This window comes from Drosophila montana, unplaced genomic scaffold (assembly GCF_035044405.1).
Source record: "Drosophila montana isolate Dmon_TW-CO22-7 unplaced genomic scaffold, ASM3504440v1 contig_3213_1, whole genome shotgun sequence".
Classification (NCBI taxonomy): Eukaryota; Metazoa; Arthropoda; class Insecta; order Diptera; family Drosophilidae; genus Drosophila; species Drosophila montana.
The window spans coordinates 361,322-376,784 of NW_026998093.1; the positions used below are offsets into that span (position 1 = coordinate 361,322).

The following is a 15,463-nucleotide window of genomic DNA, read 5'->3' on the forward strand; positions in this document are numbered from 1 at the left end:
TACAAATAAGAATAATATTTAACTAAGCCTTTAAGCAATTCCATCTTGCGAATTTCCCTTCGTATTTCCTTCGTTCGAAATTAGTAACATAGAATATGATCGCAATATTCGTTAATTCGTTATTGCGGATTTCCTATCTAATTTCACTTTTAAGTCAGTATCTTGCGTTTTGGAAGGAATTTCTAATAGTTTTGTAAGGCATTTGTGGTAAAACGCTTACACCATGTCTTTCTATTTGTTATTCAACTTTTTAATCTATGCCAGTCTCAATAGATGATTCAAGATTAAAATATACATATTTAAGATAATATAAATAAAATCATTAATTAATTGGGCCTTTTTCCAATTCCATCTTTCGAATTTCCCTTCGAATTTCCTTGTTCTAAACTAGGGGCAATCGGGAGGAATGTCTCATATTTTTAAAGAGTATTTGTGGTAAAGCGCTCACACCATGCCTTTCTATTTGTTCTTCTTCTTTTCAATCTGCCCCAGTCTCAAGCAACGGGGTGCCCCCAACTGTCCAACTGTTACCAGTTGCAGCTCCAGTTGGGCATCTCGTGTTGCGCCCTCAGCGCCCATTGCGACAACTGCAATATTATTGTTAATATCATCGTAAATTCGAAATTCTTATGCTTATTGAATTTTCATGTTTGCCAGCGACCAGGCGACACGTACCTCATCCTGTTCCGATTGCCTTTGGTCCTGGCCGTTGTTGTTCTTGTTGTTGTTTGCCATGTTTGCAATACATGCAAATGATTTTAGTTATGATAAGACGAGTGTCAATAAATGCTGGTCCAGAGTTCCAGCGGTAGAGGCCGATGCGAAACTAACTGAAATTGCAATTTTATCAAGTTTCCTCAGTTCTGGGCTTAGTTTGTTATTATTATTGCTCGGCTTGTTTTCTTATTGCCATGTAATAACAATTAAATGTTTACCCAGCAGCTTTAATTTGCCATTTTATTGTTTGCTCAAGTTTCGCAATGTGCAAATTTTATAATATTCGTAATATTTGAGTGCAGCTGCCATTTATCAGATTGAAATTGCTTTGTTGCCCCGAGCACGTGGTCAAAATGGTATCCGATAATTGAGAATTTAGCTAAGAACATAATCGATATGTGTTTTCTGATTGCCAATTAAACATTTTGATTGAATCCGAGAATTAAATCTAATATGTACATGTACGCATTCCCATGTCGAATGGCAATTCGTCCTTACTCCTTTTCGATTTCCATATATTTTTGGATACATAAATTTGCAATTATGAGCTTGGTGCGGCTTCTCTTTTATTTATTTCGGATCATTTAAATTGCCAGCTTTGATTTATTCAAATATTTGCATTATGTACACCTCATACCTGGGCTTATCTTATACAATCAATGCGTAGAGTATCGCCTTACAATGAACAACAACAACAACAACAAGCGCATTTTCAGCATGCGAACAAAAAAGTGACAACATCCCGAAGGCGCATGGTGAGACGCTGGCGACTGTGGCCCAGGCAAGCAAATAACTCAATCCTTAACAGAAATGACAGAAACCTTATAAATACAAGAATATGTTGGCAGCGTTTGCCGTTGCGATCATCCGATCACCCGATCCCGTGGCCGATCCCGATCAACGTGTGGTTACCGCGCGACATGGGAATGCAGCTCTGTGGGCATGGCCATAACCATACGCTAGCCCTGGAGCACAGAGCACAGAACGAGTTTCACTTAGTTAGAAGCCACTTCTTATCGTTGTTGTGTTGTTTGTTTGCGTGTGTGTGTGTGTGTGTGTATTGGAAATTGAAAATAACAGATTTAATTTGTCTAACAAACTGCTCCCTACAAACACACACGACGCGTCGCAATGTCAGCGGACAGACAGCCGTCATATTGAGATCTCATCAAAAGACCGCACAACAAGTTGCGCTTCATGCCCAATCCCGAGCCCGTACCCCCAGGTCCCCAGACCCACAGAGCCAGTGATAAAAGCGACGAAAAAAAAAGAACTCATTGAAATATTTTGACAGCGGCCTGGCAGGCGTTGAAGTTCAAGAGAAATGTCTCAAGTGCATTCGAAGTATTTCGTAGCCTGACCGCCAGCTGACAGCTGCGATCTCTGGATCTCAAAGGCGGGGGGACTGACAAAACCAAAAAAAAAAAGAAAAAGGTGACGGGACTCAGAACTGGTGGTGGGCACATGAGTACGAGCATAGCAATATTTTGATCCCAGTGGCTTATCACGTTGATAATGACAACCGATGATTCCTATGAAGGCTTGGCCCAGCTTGAACTGAGCTCCAATTTGTTACACATCTGAAGCTGAAGATTTGTTTTTTTATTTTCTTAACATATTTCCAACGTCTGTTACAGTTTCTTAGTGGGCCCCGAGGCCGAAATAAAATTCATTTGGCTGAAACCACTTAAAGAGTTTTTAAAACGTGACGCGCTTTCATATTTTGTGAAGTGTTTGTTTTAGATTTTGTCGATGGTCTAAAGTACAAATTGAAGATACGTACACAAAGAAACGTATATTAACAATATTCGCTAACAATATTTGTAGCGAATGGGAAAGGTCACGTTGAGCTTAATGAAATTAACATAAGTTTGTTGTTGCACTCAGCTGAACACCGAGAGGTCCACAGCTCTGAAACTTGTATGAAGAGCTTTAAAGATACTATATACTAACGCAGCCTGCACTTATCATAGTTAGCTAAACAACAATCTGACACCAAAGACTTCCAGCTGCTCTGATGGTGAGCTCAAAGCGTTTTATGGGCACTTTCAATTTGTTATTATAACAAATTAATTTTGACGGCCCAGCTGATTGCAAAAAACTGTCCAATTGGCATTAAAGCCTACGCCAAACAGCATGCTCTAATCGGAATGCTCGGCCAGCTTCTATTGTCAGGCCGCGCCGTCCCCGTCTTCGTTTGTGTCTGTGTCTCCCGTTGCCAACTGTGTTGCCCAGTTGACAGCTCTCCAAATGCGAAACAGATCAAAGCAAATTATGTGCAACGCCTCTTGGCTGCTTAGCGCTGAGCGCATGACCAGCCCCGGTGCGAGCTCTTGAGCATTGGGCCACTCGGCAATAAACCAAAGCGGATGGCAACCAGATACAAATACACTCGTACTCGCAGTTAAACAAACTCAAATCGTACGATGGCCAATGGATTTTCATTTGCGAGCCGGCAAGTATTTCATAAATCAACAAACGGCGACGTGAACACGTGGCTGGAGGAGGGAAGTGGACGGCACTATGGAACTGTATGATGGCTCGATTAAATGGATTTCAATGCGAAGAACTCGCGAGTCTCTCGCATTTCCATTTCATCAACAGCCATCAGCATCAGCGGCCGGAGCAGGACCGGCAGCAGAATGGGCAAACAGTGCCAACTCCTCGAACACCAGCCGGGGCAGGAGAGAGAACTCATAACAAATTTGCGCGCTTTTATGCCCACAAATTGCCATGTCTTCAGCCAAGTGACAGCGCAATTATCGAGGGCCTAGCGATGCGTTGGAACTTGGGATTCTGATGGCTAATGGAACGCTGGGGCATGCCACAACACACAACTGCAGTTGACAGTTTGTTAAAGGGCGCTGAATTGATGAATTGTCTATTAGGAGGGAAGTCCATTTAGCATTTTGTCAGCCCATTAAAAGTTCCTGTCAGCCATATACGTATGTTTGTTCAATTTATTATTCAAATCTCTGATATAATATAATAAGCATTTGCTTTATTCAGTGTGAGCTCCTTCCAGGAATAGATAACGCAAGTCCTTTGAATCGGCTGGAGCTCGACATAAGGGACACTCAATGCAACGGTTCAAATGTACGCGAATACACATATCCCCAAAAACATGTCCGCATGCCAAAGAGACCACACGATGGCTACCGGATGAAGACCATGTATCGAGGCATATCGAGCATGTTATATAATTGGGATTAACGCGATGTTGACCCTCAATTTCCGTCTTTAGTTCCTCCACTTTCCTCAAATGGGCTTCGTCTTGAAGTTTTAGGTCTGCCTGGAGCTTAAGTCTTATTTGATCCTTTTCGAACATCTTCAGTTCGAATTCCTCAACCAACAGTTTTTGTGCTATGGTCAAACTCTCAATTTCACCTCTTTGGCAACGACATTCAGGTTGGAGCGGCTTCTGCACCGCATCCAAAGAAACGCACAATTCTTTGGTTTGTTGTAGAATCTCGGACAATTTCTGGTTTATGTTGTCTAATTTACCACCCCCAAATTGCGATTTTGAACCTGTCAGCATTTCGGTTAGGACTCGCATGCCTGTTTGTAATCCGGCTATGCAAGCATTATATGCTTCTTCCAATTTCAATGAAGCCGACTTCACTAACTCCACTTCGTATACGGCAGTAGATAATTTCAATTTGAGTTCATTGCGTTCTTTAATCAAAGATTCTAGTTCCTTCTTAAGCTTATTCTCCGACTCTTGTCCACGTAGTTGTTTTGCAGGAGGACCGCCAGCCAATGAACTTTTTGGTTTCATACCTGAAAAAGAAGGATTTATAAAAACTACCAAACTAACCACACTCGAACATACTTTTAAGTTGGTTGAAGCAAATAATTATCAAGGAGTTTTTTTGCAAAACTCAGAAAAGGCTCTCGAAAAGTAGCTGACACCTTAAAGGAAGGTTTCGAAGTCGGTGTAACCACTCCACAAACATTTCCTACCAGTGAGTACTCAAATTTATAAAACAAAATGCTTTTACACATCTTTGTTTTGATCAACGTGGCAACACTTATAATAGCGAATGTTTACCCATTCATACAACTGTATATATGTTTAGTTTCATACAAATGCAAGTTTATAACAGCCTCAAGGCGCAGTAAGGTCAACGGAAATTGAAGACAACTTAAAAATGCCTTCTCTACCCAAGTTTGGAGCTCTAGTGAAAGATTATATGGCAGTTATCTTGGGCATGTACTATTTGATGTCCGACGATAAGAAAAAATCGAATTATACACCGTTTAAATAAATCGATACAACGCTTTCGATGTTTTCGTACATCACTAACGTGTTAAATAACTTTACAAAGACGTGTTTGTGACAGGCCTAAGGCCCAGGTAACACAGGAATAGAACCGAAAAAACATAAATTTGGAAAATGCCGTCTTATACGAGATTGGAGCTATTATCGATTCGAGAACGCATGACGAAAACGCGAAATGCTGTTCAAATACAACAGCAACGCGAAGCGGGTCAAATGCAGAAATCAGAAAATATCAAAAAAGCACAGGAAGAAGAATCATTAAATTCTGTGCAAATATTTACAGCTGAAACGGATGAAATAAGAAAAAATGTTCGGGAGCTGCACTCAAAAGTTGAACAGGTGTACTTCAAAGGCCTACCTGAGCCGTATGCTGGAAATCAAGAGCAGTCCTTAGAAATATTTCGGGATGCCAACGATAACCTAATGAGCCTCAGCCATCAAATGCATAAGGAATTTTCCTCCATTCTGACGATGGTGAATATTATGTACAGAAAGTTACAGAAGCAAGCATTGGAAAAGCAGAGTACGCGTACGGAATATTTAGGTACTCTTCTAGTGCATAAGAAAAGCAATTTGCAGCAAGTTAGGGAAAAAAATATGCAGCTACAAAAACAAGTCGAGATGAGGAAGAAACACTGGTTGGAGCTAACGCGAATTGTACAGGCCCAACAGCAGCTGAAGGACAACTCTGATCAGAAAGTTTCATGCTCCATATGCCTGGATGAATGGAAATTGTCTGGTGAACATCGCGTGGTGTCCTTGAAATGTGGTCATCTCTTTGGCGACAAGTGTGTACGCCGCAGTCTAGAGGAACGTGCAGTATGCCCACAATGCAGAGCTCCTGCAGCATTGAATGACATACGTATTATCTATGGCAACCCATACTAATTCGTTTAAATAAATTACATAAATCATCACATTAACTATGTGTAATTTTATTTTAAGAAAAAATACTCAGTTTTTCACACATTGTTCGTGTATGTTTCTGACCAAATAAAAGTTCTCTTAAAACAAAAGAGAAAAAGATAAGAAAATGATCGGCGTTGCCACACAATAGTTTGCAGCCAGTGAGTACCTAAATTGATGAGCCCTTTGATGTGTTCAAAAGCAAAGTTCAGCCCCGTTTCGTTAATATGGCATCACCTTTCATAATTTCATAGTGTCGAGTGCGAGCGTTTGCTGTTTGGATCTAATTAAAGCCGGTTTATGCAAATATTTAAAGTGATAGAGGTATGCAGTGAGCTTAATAGTGTTTAATTATTCAATATAATAATCGTTATAATCACAGTTATTCATTTCTTTCCGAGTCTTGTTTGTATGCGGTTTATGCAAATAAGTACATACATGTGCTTGTATGTATGTACATATACACATTTTATGTACGAGTATAAATTCACATACATACGTGTTTTCCTTGAAACGTTGAGACAAAGTAAAACATAAGAACAAGGTTTCTTTCCAAAGGGGAATCCCGTGTTTTAAAATACATGTCTACTTTGTTTTTGCAAATGCATAATTACAGATCCGACCTTCTATAAAATACAAAAATGGCACTTTCCAATGGCGAAGAAGAGCTTTCATCAATGCAAGAGGAAAATATTGAAAAAGAGTGTGACTTGGAGACAGAGGAGAAAACGGAGGAGCTAGATCCTTATAACACAATATTGAAAAACACAAATGAATTACAAAAGCAACTTAGTGAGCTTTGCGTAAAAGTTGAGGATCTTCAATTCCAAAACCAACCCGTGCTGATTCAGAATCAGGAACAGCTGCAATCCCTACAGAACTATTGCCGTGAGATGGATGAGCATGTCGCTTCCATTAAAACGATACAGGTCTTGCAATCCCAAGAATTTGATCAAAAATTATTGGAAAAGGACCAAATGCGTCTGCAATTACTAGCCGACTTGAAAAGACAAGAGGAATCCCATATGCAGGAGATGGATCAACTGAAGTTGAAACTAAAAATGGAGCTGGAAGCGAAGGATAGACAATGCTTGGAGTTAGAGCAAGAAATAGAGCGTTGCAAGACCCATAACGACATCAGCGTCTCTTGCTCCATATGTCTGGATCCATGGAATTCTTCGAGTGATCATCGTTTGGTGTCACTCCAATGTGGCCATCTCTTTGGTGACAAATGCATACGAAGCTGCCTACAGCAACTGAATGAGTGTCCCCAATGCAGAGCTCCATCCAGAACGGATTATATACGTTATCTCTATGGCCGCCCACTATAAACCATTAAAATGTAATCTATAGCAGTTTCAAAGTGCGGCGAGGAGGACATGTCGAAGGCACATGAAAATATTTTGTTTCCTAATCACAGTATCACAGTAATCACTAAATAATTTAAAGTAATAAAGAATATTGGTAACTTGCTGAATTGAAATACCGAAAATAAATGAAAATCTAACTAAATTAGATGCCTTCTATATTTATCTGGAAACGCTATAAGCTACCTGGAATACATTATTTCTAATGGGAAAATGTTACACATAAAAGAACACTTGTTTGAAAGCAATATTACATTTATGTTACTGCACAGCTTTACAGATCTGCACTCAAATAAGGTCATGTGTGTGCCTGTACTCAAGCACTAACCAGCATGCTGTTTGGTTAGTGATTCAAGGTAATCACACTATAAGCAATGAAATTGCCTATTGTTGGTTGTTAATTGTCACAATGTATGGACACACTTGTCAGCGGGCGTTGCCAGACTGCGAACGAGCGACTGCGTAATTTTCTGCAATTAGGTGCCCGCTTCATTGCCAAATTTGTTAAACTGTCGGGAGTTTTTGTTTCAGATTTTTATTGAATTTTAATTCGTTATAAAATAATCAAAACTTAGAAGAGGTTTAAGAAAGAAGTGAATGAGCTGTCTGTTAAATTTGAGCAACTTCAGATGCAACAATTTGAAGAACAAAGACAACATGCAGATGATTTAAACTATGAGCCACGGCCTATAGAGAACCTTTACCGTCGGATGGAGGTACAGGTGACTGCTATGGCACAATTAAAGAAAATTCGAGCTGAAGAGATTCAGCAGCTGATCTCTGAGAAGTATGAAGTTCGCAAGCAATTGTTGACGGCAAAGGAAAGCCCATTTAGATCAAATGGAACAACTAAAATTCCAACGCATCAGTGAAATTGAGGAAAAGGTAGACAACGCTGTGATCTGGAGCTGGCCATGGAACAAATGAAGGGAACAATTTCATTTGCACCTTATGCCTGGATAAACGGACTTCGTTTGGCAATCATCGTCTGGTGTCCTTGCCATGTGGCCTTCTCTTTGACGACAAGTGCATACGATCTTGTCTACAATAACTGGGAAAGTTTCCACAATGCCGCACCCCAGTGCGACTCGATGGCCTGCGTTATCAATACGGCCACCCAATATAGTTTGATTACTTAAATAAAAATAACGAATTACTAGGTGCCTATTTATGCTATGTACTCACATATATTGTTTTAATTAATATCTAAAAGTAGTTGTAGTAGCTTCTTATCAATCCATTGGGCTTGTGACCATAAGCATTTAACGCTTATCGACAGTTAAGCTCTTGAAATATCTAGCATTTAGTTAAACATTCTCGGCATTAAGGTAATGTTTGTCTGGCTGGGAATTATCATACCAGAGTCTACAATTATGCGCTGCCAAGAATGCTATACATTCAACAACAGAAGCCGCGACAGCAAATCGAAGGCGAACAATGGACACCGACTGGGCCGGATGCAGTTGCAGATGCAGATGGCGAGTGCCATTTGTCCAAATTGCATTGAATCGAGCATCGAATGCCAAAAATACAATTATGCTCGCTGATCACAACACGATCTGCAATACAAAGACTTAAGAACAGAGCCAAAGAAAGCAAATCAATGGATGCGTTAAACTGTAATCGACATTCCGCCAATGCGAGTGCTGTTCCTAGCCTTGGCATAGCTCATTCTAATGCAAACACTGGACCTGGCACTGGCTATGGCCATGGCCATGGCACTGGCACTGGCACTGGCACTGGCACCTTTGGCTTAGCCGACTCCAGCTGCTGCTGCTCCGGCTGCCAATTGATGGTTATTGCCAATTTGTATGCGACGGCGACTGCATTGGATAGCAGAACCAGCATATCATTTTCCACTGTAGGATGTGGCAATAGCAACGGCAACCTCAATACAACAACCACAACAACAGATGCTGGCGATAATGGCGATAATAATTGTCTTTATCTTTTTAGCTCAAAATCAGCCACAAGGCCTCAACTCCCCAAGTTGAGTCCACGACAGCTTGAATGGCCGTCTAACGTCGTCTAACAATGAATTCTGTACAATTGGCCGTTAGCCACACTTTCCCAGACCCGCACAATGGGCCGCTATTTAGATCTTTTATCGGAGAGAAAAAAGTTCAAACATTTTGGTGTCCAGTTTGCATTAATTTTGTGTGCTATGTCGTGAAAAGCTGGGCAATAAAATGTATAAGAAAAATATGTGTTGAAAACAAAAATTTAGTTATTTACATATCAAGCAAATTGCGGGCGCCTAAAAAATACAAATTTCAACCTCTCAGACCGAATGCAGTCATAAAACTTAATAAATGTTACACATTTGCTTAACTTTTTCTAAATGATAATGTTGATGCCGACGCCTGGCAGAGCTTTCGGAATGTAAACGGTACCAAGTTGAAGAAACAATAATAAAATGTTAAATTTGCTGTCGGCAAAATATGGAAGAGCTGTGGATGCTTTAATTCAGATGCAAATGAGCGCAACTCTGACCGTCTTTGGCTTCTCTTCGAGAATCCTTGAAAGTTGTGAAAAATTGTTTCGCCTAGGGCTTCCAAAATACGTTTTTATTATTCTGAGAAAAAATTAAGGAAAATAAATAAGAAAATCAATATCTGCTTATTTATTTTTGGTATTGTCTGTTTGATTTCGAAGGTTGGAATACTTTTATACCAAGTTTTTTTTTTTAATTTAAGAAAACGCTCTACTATGCGATTCTCATGATATCGAGTAAGCCTAACAGGTTTTCATGTTTTGATTAAATTTATTATATTTAAAGTCCCTCTCTCAATTTACTACCCTTTCCTGAACTTACTTTAATCGATCTTTACATCTGTTCTTCTTTTAGCGATGTGAATTATAAATCTTCCTCCTGCATAGGAGCCAATAAAATTATCGTCTGTGTGCATATGAAATTTTGGGTAAGTACATATTTTTATTTTATTTAGAATATATTTGAGGGTAATATAGACGTGAGCTTCTGATACATATATATCTAATTTAATTTGATTGATTTGATCTATCAAATAGTATTTCGAAACATGTAGTTGACTGCGAACAGATTAGGTACTGACTGTGTTGTGGAGCATAAGTTTTCCTGGCATAAGTGCCTACCTTATTGGCCTACCCTTCCTCTGTTTTTCTACTGACCACTTTTTCCAGCTTGTTCCCTGCACGACACTAAAACAGTTATGACGCCTGTGTCAAAGTCAAACTACTTTACAATATTTGTGCCGCTGACGAAGTCGTCGCTGCTTCAGCTACGTCACTCATAGATACACACACACACACACACACACACACACACAGTCACATACGGACACATTGGTAGTAGAGCATTTTATGTCTTTTTTAATTGAAAACTTAAATTTGAAGCGACATGGAAAGGCTTTTATCTGTGCCGTAGTCAATGTTACGGGCGCTGGGCTGCCTCCGTTCGCCCCCTTTGTCTATACACCGCTTGCAGTTGGTTCCCTCTAGGTTCTACGTAAAGTTGTAGTTGCAGCTACTGCCTCGGCTACTGTCTGCTTGTCAGCGTTGAGCTCGAAATGATGTTGATGATAAATAAAGTAACGAGTTGGCATTAAAATGATGACAGCCACTTCACAGTAGGTGGGGAGGCGGCGGTGGCGACCAAGCTGAGAGCTGCTGCTACTACAACAGCAACTGCTCGACAATGACATCCAACGTTGGCGTTTATTAATAATTAGGTTGAAACTCTTCACTATTCGGGTACGCGCCAATTGACATGATGATGTTGCTTGTGCCCAGGCTCATTATAATTAGAAAACTTTCCAAGTAGTTGAGCTAGTAGTAAAATCGTTACATTAAATTATGGCGAAACTCTTTGTTACTGACAAGTGCAATCAAGTGCCTGCCGCTGATTTAACTCCCCCCCTTTTAAGAGCAGACCCATAAAACGCTGCCACAAAATTCATATTCATCAACTTAAACGGCAAGCCAAAGTGCCTCATATCATATATGAACTATAGCTGTCTGTGTTTGTGTCTGTGAGAGAGTGTGTGTGTGTAAGCACGCACAGTTCTGTCGTGTAATTACCCAACGTTTTTTGGCACAATCTTGACCACCTCGTTAAATGTTGGCGCGGTGCTTTCAAAGATCCAGCTTGAGTTTCAGCCAAATTGCATGTTGCCCCCGTGTTGTTGCTGTTGTTGTTTCAATGAGAACGAGTTCATTTGGACCACAATTCGATCGTTGCTCATTTCAATAAAACGCTTTTTCCACTCATATTACGCAGATGCTTTTTAACGGTCTTTGCCTCCTCTGGCCATAATCATTACTGGAAAGTCTGTTGCGCCTTCAGCTGCTGGAAGATGGCATAAAAACAAGAGCTTGTTATTGAAACGATCATACACCAAACTGGGTTTATTGTCATGTTTCACGTTAAGTTGCCCATTTCATTGAGCTGCCTACCAGGCGCGAAACTACACACAGGCAGCTATAGCTTTCAATAAAGATATTTGCTAAAATATAGTTCATGATAGTTCGTAATAAGACGACATTCTGATTTGTTTTACAAATATGCGAATAACCGTATGTTAAGCTTACCTGTAAATATTATTCAGATTTATAGCTGTCTACTTAAAATGCTAGATGGTTTATCCGTATGCGACAGTTGAGAGCTAAGCGTTGGCTATCAGCTATAAATAAAGAAAACTTCATATAACTCTTTTGCATGGCAACCAGTTGCCGCTCTGCGAAGCAGCTGTCCAATTTCTTAAATATCCGATACACAGAAAGGCATACACAACACACACAGACAACACACACACTCATACGCATACCAGAGGGATCTGCGCACAGTCAGACGAAGGGCCGCCTGCCGCTGTCAATGTCAGCACATCAAAAGTTGTCAAATATCAGTTATCAGCAGGCAAAGTAACATGCTCCAAACCTACAGGCAACGGTCGAAAGGAAAGCTAGAAAGAGACAGAGAGGGCATGGAGAGTGCCACATAGTTCCATATTGATGTCCAGTTGCACGTCGAGCCATGCAGCAAGGCACAGCCAGACGAGGAGTCGACCAATCCAACTGACTGACTGACAGTTGACAGTTCAGCCAGGGACTGTTCGGCCAGTGTGCCCCTCGTAGCAGCCAAGCTGTCTGCCAAAGTCATTGTCATATTGTTGTTGTTGCCATTGTTGCTTTTGTTGCCATAAAGATAAAAGCAACCTTTGACAATTAAGGGAAAACAGAGTGTGAAAACTTATCGCAAAAGGCTGCCAATGAAATGGGCAATGGCAGCGGGAAATGAAATGTTGCAAAAGGCCTAAACCTCAAGACTTATCAGAAAACTACGCTCGAGTTGAGCCCGGCACCAAGATGGAGTACTACTTGAAAATGGATGCGAATTTAACTACGCTTGACTTGACCCAGGACAAGATAGAGTGTTACAGGATAGATGCAAATTTTAGGTAGTATATATGTCCAACAGCTATCGTGGCCAGCAGCCGTTGGGCTAGTCCAAAATTAGATTTTTGTAGCATCAATTTATTGTGGTCGGGCCAACGCGTTCATTAGACGCTTCCTATGTTTGGGTGGCTGGCACATTCCTAGCCATGGACATGGCCACAATTCACTCGTGGCACCAGAGCGGAGGACGGTCTCTCGGCCAGGCAGGTATTCATTTCAACGCTGCTCGAGCTCGTAAAACTGTCAAAATGCACCGGCTACCGGACGGTTGTTTCTTCTTCTATGCTGAATCCATGTCCATATACATTCAACTAGCTGTCCGACTGTCTGTCGGTGAGACTAGCTGGCGGCTTGAAATGCTATCTGCGCCACACATGCAACAATTAGCAAAACAAACGCGATATCATAAAATAATATTAATTTGTAAAACAATCGCTAGCGTAAACAACAACGACAACATATACGTGGCCTGGACTGGCCTCGGCTGGCCTAGCCTGGCCAATCCTCCAGGTTCGGCTCTTCGGGCACCCCACAATTAAAGGCAGCGCCGCTGACGTCGCTGCGGATGCCGTCGCGCATGCGTAATAAGCACTTTTCCGTCTGACAACACAATAAAATGTCATGATATGCCCCACGCTCTGTGGGATCCCGTCCACCCCGTCTGAGCCTGCAACGAATGCCAAGCAATATCCTCTTCGCCTCCCTACCGCTCTCTCGCCCTGTCTAGATCGCTGTGGTACTCGTATTTGTTTTCAACTTGTCCAAAACTATGGCCACTGTCAGCCAGCATCGACTGCAAGCCAGTTTTCCACGTAGTTTCGGGCCTTTTGCGCATTCTTATAGCGTATAAACGTCTCGGGTTGCAATTAAAATCAATAAATCGGTAACTAGCCTGCCAGCTGGTTTATAACCGTTGCATTGCATCGCGCTGAAGATTTACGCAATGATCCTCTAGACGCTGCTGTCGACTGGTTTAGAGCCTCATCTGCTTCCATTTAGTGTGGTTCGCTTTAAAATTAAACGGTAAGAGCTTAACATTTTATTGTTATTATTTAGTGTAAAATTAAATAAGAGCCGGCTATCTTTTAAATTAAGAAAGACTATTTGGCTTCATGTTCATAAAAATTAAAGAGGTTAACTGGCAGTCCAGGTTAGATAAGCTAAGTGAAGCAGGTATTTGGGCAACTGAAAAACGAGTATCCCGTTTTGAATTCCAGGCGAGTCCCAGGTTATACTATTCTTCCTATTTAAAAATAGTAGAGTCTATTTTATTAAAAGTTTTTAATTCTATTTGTCAAAGCTTTCGCCAAAAGACTTCAATAGAAGCTTCACATATCTATCGAATTTATTTGGATTAGAAATTTTTCCATTCTTTAATCAGACGAACAGTTAAATGCCAAAATATACGCGAGCGCTCATATTACATAGTGACCTGCTGATATTTGATCAGATCGTGATGCTGACAAGAGCTGAAGATCGATCGTCTCCCGCCTCCAACTTGGAACAGGGCTCAGTTTTTGATATTTGGCCTGATTATGGATGCTGACAGGTGACCGAGCCAGAGACTGTTCGGCTGTTGCATGTGTGTCAATGGTTGGACACGATCATAAGACCACCGGCGACAGCAACTCCTTAAAAAGTGTGTGCGCCTTTTAATCGCTTCCAATGACGTCTTGAATGATGCCTCACTTATGTGTGAACCTACCGGGCTGCTGTCAAGAGCTGCCGCTGCCTGTTTGTAACGATCGATAGAGATGATCTCGTACACCCAGCCTGCCAATAGAATTGTTCGTGCGCTCGGGAATTGTCCAGGCCCATGGCTGGCGACATGCCCGCTGGCAGACTTAGCCAGGCCAGATCTCCCAGCCCCAGAACATTTTGTTGATCATGATTTTTGAGTTGACAAGATGTCACCGCCGGCGATCGTTGGTAGAGACGTTGCTAGAATGTCGGTCTCCATGTTGCGTCCTTGTTGAGCAACAATTTTGTTGTGGTTACCTTTTTTTTTTGCTGTGCCCCCTCTGTATTCTGTTGCCATCACTTTCTATGCTGTGGCTCTTGGCGTTGATCGTTGATCGTTGGCTTAGATCGATCGCAGTTTTTGCTCTGGCAATTTGGAGCGCAGCACATTGATTGCAATGCAGCTGATAAGCGCTCTGGGATGCCGTGATATAGACCAGACCTTAATCATGGCCTGCCTGGTTGCCTGATGCTGCAGGTGCCGCTGCGAGCGAGCGACATGTCTGCAGACCGCTGCATGTTTACAACGTTATAAAAAAAAGAGAGAGGCAGAGAGTGAGAGAGAGAAAAAAAACTGTATGTTGCATTGGAATTTTAATCAGCTTGGGGCAGCTTTTATTCAATTACATGCCACGCTTGAAGTGCTGCTGGGTGTTGGCCGTAGGTTAAGCGGCTGCTTGACCCAATGCGGGTCGTCGATCATTGCGTGGGGGCAAGGGCTTAGGTTACCAAATGGAACGCGTTGCGCTCTTCAATCAGAGCGTAAATTCGTAAAGTCGTATATTGGATTCATTGATTGATTCCGATAAAAGTGGCCGGCCGCACTCTGGTGACAGCTTTTGTAAATGGCTTCCGGCAACACTTTTGATTGCAATTAAAAACCGTAAGGCTAGCAGAAAAGGGCACAGAAGGCACATCGCCGACCAACTGAGTCTCTATCGTGGCCATGTATCTGTATCTGTAGCTGTTGCCGGCTGCCTGCTGCCTGCTGCCTATAGCCTTTAGCTGTATCTTTGGC

General features: G+C 41.5%; 2 long non-coding RNA genes across 4 annotated transcripts; both read right to left on the reverse strand.

The window, feature by feature from the left end:
• Positions 1–228: 228 nt before the first annotated feature.
• On the reverse strand, positions 229–1,118 carry LOC135432773 (uncharacterized). Its single transcript, XR_010436961.1, has 2 exons — positions 676–1,118; positions 229–587 (listed from the first exon to the last, which is right to left on the reverse strand). It is a non-coding gene; the product is annotated as an uncharacterized LOC135432773 (long non-coding RNA).
• Positions 1,119–9,733: 8,615 nt separating this feature from the next.
• On the reverse strand, positions 9,734–12,304 carry LOC135432794 (uncharacterized). 3 transcript variants are annotated; one of them, XR_010436967.1, is made up of 4 exons: positions 12,078–12,304; positions 11,842–11,933; positions 11,332–11,599; positions 9,734–9,847 (listed from the first exon to the last, which is right to left on the reverse strand). It is a non-coding gene; the product is annotated as an uncharacterized LOC135432794 (long non-coding RNA). The 3 variants fall into 3 exon arrangements; XR_010436966.1 differs by lacking the exon at positions 9,734–9,847 and having other exon boundaries at positions 10,601–11,599; XR_010436968.1 differs by lacking the exons at positions 9,734–9,847; positions 11,842–11,933 and having other exon boundaries at positions 10,601–11,599.
• Positions 12,305–15,463: the final 3,159 nt, after the last annotated feature.